The following is a 6,121-nucleotide window of genomic DNA, read 5'->3' as shown; positions in this document are numbered from 1 at the left end:
TTATATCCTCATTCGTCAGCCTGTCTCTCCATGTGACTCCACAGGCTCCTCTTAAATAACTCATTTCCACTGCTCTCACTCTTGACTTGTGTCCTTCCAACAACGTCCAAGCTTCACTTCCATACGTTAGAGTTGGTATCACAATACTGTCATGTAGTAACTTTTTCACTTCCATGCTCACTTCCCTGTTTCTTATCACTGCTTTCAAGGAACCAGCAACCTTTCTTCCCTGCTGTACCCTTTCAAACACTTCACCCTCCAAACCTCCAATCTTACTCATCACACTACTCAAGTACTTAAACGTACTCACATTTTCCAATTCCTCACCATCCAACCACGCTGTACATTCACTGACTTCACCTCTCTCAAAGACCATCACTTTACTCTTCCCTACATTCACCTTTAGATTCCGTTTCTTACACACTCTCCAAACTCATCCACCAAGCCTTGCAGCACCCCTTCGTCTTCACTCAATAACACAGTATCATCTGCAAACAACAGTACAGGGAGTTTCCAAACACTATCCTCTTTCACTCCATCATCCACTACCCTACCTTGTACCTCTTTTATTACCCCATCCATGAACAGATTGAACAACCATGGAGACAACACATCCCTGTTTCAAACCAACCTCCAAAGAGAAAAATTCACTTAGATCACCATCCACACGCACTGCAGCCTTAGCACCATCATACATACTCTTCACAGCATTCAGCAGCTTTCCATCTACTTCATATATTCTTAATACTTTCCACAATCCTTGTCTATCCACCCTGTCATATGCTTTCTCCAAATCCATGAAAGCCGCATACAACTTCTTTCCCTTCTCTAGAAACTTTTCCACTAAAGATCTAAGAATGAATATCTGATCTACACAACCTCTTTCCTTCCTAAAGCCTCCCTGTTCTTCTCCAACTAATTCCTCTGTTCTTTCTCTAACTCTGTCAATAAGTATCCTACCATACACTTTTCCTATTATACTACGAAGACAAATGCCCCTATGATTACCACACACTTCTTTTTCCCCTTTTCCTTTGTACAAGGGAATAATTATACCCGACTTCCAATCCTCCGGGACTCTGCCTTCCTCCCAGGCCAATCTGCACATCTTCCACATCCATTCTACTACTATCTCTCCCTCATGCTTCAGCATTTCACCACACACTCCATCAATTCCAGGGGCTTTCCCCAGTTTAACTTTCTTCATTGCTTCCACAACTTCTATCCTACTGATTTCTTCTTGTCTTCTCACCTCCCTCCTTCTCCCAGCCATTCCCCAGCCACTTATACTCGCATTACTTCCGAGATATAATATTATTATTTATAGGAAGTCTGGGTTTTCTATGTTCTTGGAGTCGCTTAATACTCTTCCATGTTGGTGGGAGTTTCTTTGGCACTGAGTCTGGATAAGGTCTTAGTATCAGGAGATATTTTCTGGTGATCGTTTATGCACTCTGCTAGACCCGACTCTCACTGGGTGGTCGTATTTGGGGTTGCATTGTCACTGTTACTCACTCCACCACTTTGGTATTATCACGGATTTCCACTAACGGGTTAGTTCACTGTTCTGCCTCTATACTAATAAGTCACAGACACTGCATAATCACTGTCACTGATTTTGGATCTGGGCATCAGGGTGGTCAGGTAAGAGGGGCGGCGGAGGCGTCATAGTTCCACTACTGACGGGGCTGGGTATCGCCGGGGGCCTCTGCATCCAGAGGCCACGGGATCACATGCAGGGGCGTCCTTTCTCGTCCGGAGCTGCGGGTGGCGAGGGGCCCTGCATTCTCGGGGCTGGGGGCGGGAATACGGCCTTCAGGGCTGTTGCCGAATAACTGCCTGAATCTTTTGGTCAGGCTCCTGATGGAGGAAGAAGACCTCCGGCGTTGGGATGGGAGGAGGTCCCACCCGGGAGTCCTGGGGGAAGTCTGGGGTTCCCGAGGGCTGCGGTCCCCGGTGCTTGGTGGCACCGTCAGGAAGGGGCTGCAGCACCGGTCTGCATCAGGGTCCCTCAGGTGGTTGCAGAGAGTGGAGAGCTGGTTGGAGGGAGTGGAGGCCAAGGGAGACCATGGGGCCTCTCCAGTGCTCTTCTCGGCCCGGGACTCCCTCTGGGTCATGAGCCGGAGTACAGGTGTCAGCTTCTGACGGAGGAGCGGCTACCGGCCGTCTCCTGCCATAGGGCCTGGCTACTGGCCGTGGCCTTCTAGGGGTGCAGCTGCCAGCCGTCGCCAAGGCCCGGCTACTGGCCGTGGCTTGAGGAAGGGAGCAGCAACAAGCAGACCTGAAGACACCTTCGGAGTGGCTACAAGCCGTCTCCTGATGAAGGCGCGGGAGTGGCTACCGGCCATCTCCTGATTGCCCTCAGAGCGGCTATAGCAGTCTCCTTCAGGAGGGTTGAGCTGCTACAGGCTGTCTCGAGAAGGACGCCTTCGGAGCGGCTATAAGCCGTCTCCTGATGAAGGCGGGAACAGCTACCGGCTGTCTCCTTATTGCCCTCAGAGTGGCTACAGGCCGTCTCCTTCAGGAGAGTTGAGCGGCTATATGCCGTCTCAAGGAAGACACCTTCAGAGTGGTTATAGACCATCTCCTGACGAAGGCAGGAGCAGCTGCAGGCCATCTCCTTATTCCCCTCAGAGTGGCTATTGGCCGTCTCCTTCAGGAGGGTTGAGCGGCTGCAGGCCTTCTCAAAGAAGGCACCTTCAGAGCAGTTACATTCCGTCTCCTGACGAAGGAGGGAGCGGCTACCAGCCGTCTCCTTCAGGAGGGTTGAGCGGCTATCGGCCATCTCAGGGTGCTGGCAGGAGTTGGAGAAACAGCTCCACCCCAAAGCTGGTTGGGGAAAGCTCGCCCAGAAGGTAGTCTGGTATTCCGGCTATGGTGGCAGTGGGTGAGCTCCGGGTCATAGGGGCGCATGGCCTGGGTGGACTTATGCCGTTGTCGCTCCGAGTCCCGCCGCGCTGTTGTTGCTCCTCTATGGGTTCCTTGTGGGGGTGTTCGGGCGGACTTAAGCTGTTGTCGCTCTGAGTCCCGTCACGCTGTCGCTGCTCCTCTATGGGCTCCTTGTGGGGTGTCAGGGTGCCTCCTGTGGCATTATACTGCATTTTAATCACATCATACAGACACTGCAATAACACTTGAGTTATTGTACAGGAGAATAATACAGAGGGATGGTGATCCCGTTCATACAGTCTGTCTCTTCAATCTTTGTATAGTACACTGGTCTGCTGAACTTAGGTATCGCCACACACTTGTATATTGCTCTAGTCCTGAAAACTTAGGCACTGACACAGCACACTGAGTACGTTAGGTTAGAGACACTCTTACTGGTGGTCTTCATGTCTCACTGTCATTAGAATATACGGGCACTGTCACTTCTTAGTCTCTGATACAACACTAGGGTCTCATTGTGTCGTCACTGGGCTGCCGATGTCTGGGCTTAGTCAAGGTGGTGCCCAGGAGTCAGAGGGAGCCCTACAGGTGAGCTCTCCTGCGGTAGGCACGGGACTGCTCTTTGGGGTGTCACGACCTGGGAGCGTTTCTGGTCCGGGGTGCAGGGAGGCTCTCTCTTTTCAGGGCCTCGACCCAGTGAGGAGCCCTCGGGGTTGGGGCCAAACAGCATCAACAGTTGGGCCTGCCACTTCTTACTCTGGGCGGAGGGCCGACGATGAGTGGGGCCAGGGCAGTCCTGCCCTGGTGTCCAAGGACTGTCCCTGGGAGACCTGGGATTGTGGTCGCCTCTAGGCTGGGGCGCCATCAGGGGTTGGCTGTGGCACCTCGTCTGTCAGGACCTGGCGTCATCAAAGGGCAGGTTGGAGGGTGTGGATCCCACCTTCAGCGATCAGGCCTCGCCACCACTCCTGGAACGGCAGCACCTGCAGGGAACTACACCTGGATGGAGAGACAGAAGGGCATCCCGCGCGGCCACCGGGTGGAGAGTGGGCTGCACAAGGGACCTTCTCCTCTGGGAGAACCCTCGGGACTGTGAACGAAGGGTGTACAGTTGTTATGAGTCCATACTATAATTACAAATCATAATAGATAGATAGATAAATAGATAGATAGACAGACAGATAGAAGCAACAAGTCAGATGATGAGAAGGTATTGTGTCTGCGAGAATCGAGCAATGCTAAACATGCTTACACACTCTAATGCTTGATAGGCACACGACAGCGCCTCGTGACCATACACACACATACACACATACTCACACACAGGCTTCTAGAACATTCCAACAACAGTGTACCACACGTGACACGACCCCTGCTACACCAGAATTCAGGAAGCAGAGTTCAGAAGGAGACAGGCCATAGAACCGGCAGGTAGTAGGGAGAATGAGCTTAGCAACATGGAAGAGAGAGAGAGAGAGAGAGAGAGAGAGAGAGAGAGAGAGAGAGAGGAGGTAGCTAGCGGGACTCTACTTAACTTCACTCATGTGTGAGAGACTTTCTTAATATTTCCAAGACAAATAAAAATAGTCCCATACTATTCTTTACCTCTCCTGTCATTGTACGACCAAAAGGGAATGAAGATTATCTACTTACAAGCTACTCACCTATAACCGCACGTCCACAAGTCCAATATATATATAACTGATCTACAAAACTTCTCTACAAGTTTGTACAAAGTCTTTTATGACACAGTGGCCGTCCCTTCCCCAACGTGTACGGTGGCCGTTGATGTGGTTCCACAGACCCTTGGGATAGCAGCAGAAGGACGTACAGTGGCTGTTCCTTCCCACGCGCTTACAGTGGCTATTGTCGCAGTGCTGCTCCTGAAGGAGGAAGAGGCAGATGAGGGACGTACAGTGGCCATTCCCTCCCCGGCGCGTACAGTGGCCTTCGGTGCGGTTCTGCCTGCCCGACGGGAAGTAGCTGAGGGACGTACAGTGGCTGTTCCCTCCCCGGTACGTCCAGTGGCTGTTACCGCGGTGCTACTCCCGTAGGAGGAGGAGGATGTGGATGAGGATGTACAGTGACCGTTCCCTCCCCGACACGTACAGTGGCCATCGTCGCGGCTCCATTCCTCCTACCTTTGCCTGTCGGTGTGCGTACAGTGGCCGTCACACCGAGGCAGGCTCCAGATGTGGCTGAAGCATAAGGACGTACAGTGGCCGTTCCTTCCCCGACGCGTACAGTGGCCGTCGTCGCTATGCTGCAGGGGGAAACAGCTGAGGGACGTACACTGGCCGTTCCCTCCCCGGTACGTCCAGTGGCCGTTACCGCGGTGCTTCCTGGGACTGAATCTGGAGCAGTCTCACCTAGATCCTGACGAAGGCTGGTCCGGCCGAGAAGTATCTCCCATCACTGCGACGTCGTGGTTTGGCAGGCTGAAGGGAAGAGGGACACGAGGTCGGTACGCACCTGAGCCCGTCTCGCTCTGGGCCGGCATCGCGATGATCGCGTCTACCTGGCCCACTGTGGTTTCCTCCTAGGGTGGGGGTGGGCCTGTGGCTCCGCAGTGGGGTGGGGGGGTCTGGCGGCGGGAGCGCTCATTTCAATACCTAACTCTTAGGCAAGCATTCTGCTGCAGCAGGTTAGGTTAGGTTAGGGCCATAAAAATTTACTGCTCAACCTGGGAGGTGTATTAGCAACTTGTAAAAATTTACCGTAACATTAATAAGAGATCACAGTGTGTGAGTAGTCCGCTACAGACTCAAAAACCTAAATTATGGAGATCAAACATCGTGGCCAGGCTCCTTACGGCGTCTACCAGCACCAAATAAAGTACTGTTGTACCAGCTATTGTACGTTGTAAATTCCAGTTCGAATACTCATTATATAACGACTTTCGCAGTCAGAATCTGTTGTCCGTTGTGGTGGATGTGCCAATTGTGTGTTGTGTTCTGTTGTGTTTCTGGGTCTCCGCTTTGGGACGGTCTTAGTGTTTATGTTTGGACTTGTTTGTTCATGGGAGAGTGGTAAATTTTTTTTTATTCATGTCTGTACGTACGATGGACGTGATCATCGTATAGATTTAAAGAGACCAAGTAACAAATAATCATCTTAGCTACAGACGTCTTAGATCAGGTAAATTAGAGCTACGAGTATGTTTTGGGGGAAATTTTTACATTCGAGACATTTTCATTATCTTAAGGCTACTACCAGTCTGGATTTCTGTAAT

The 6,121-nt window shown here is 51.5% G+C and overlaps 1 protein-coding gene across 1 annotated transcript in view; it reads left to right on the top strand.

Moving 5' to 3' along the window:
* Positions 1 to 5,923: 5,923 nt before the first annotated feature.
* The window catches only part of NELF-B (negative elongation factor B), a 162,362-nt gene continuing 162,164 nt past the window's right edge, over positions 5,924 to 6,121 (top strand). Inside the window, exon 1 of the mRNA XM_080270148.1 lies at positions 5,924 to 6,027. The gene's annotated coding sequence lies outside the window, so the exon portion shown is untranslated. The remainder of the gene's footprint in view (positions 6,028 to 6,121) is intronic.

Source organism: Coenobita brevimanus, chromosome 39 (assembly GCF_032717465.1).
Source record: "Coenobita brevimanus isolate Jiangsu-jjx chromosome 39, ASM3271746v2, whole genome shotgun sequence".
Classification (NCBI taxonomy): domain Eukaryota; kingdom Metazoa; phylum Arthropoda; class Malacostraca; order Decapoda; family Coenobitidae; genus Coenobita; species Coenobita brevimanus.
The sequence above is the reverse complement of the archived record's forward strand: the minus strand, read 5'-3'. Positions and strand labels throughout refer to the sequence as shown.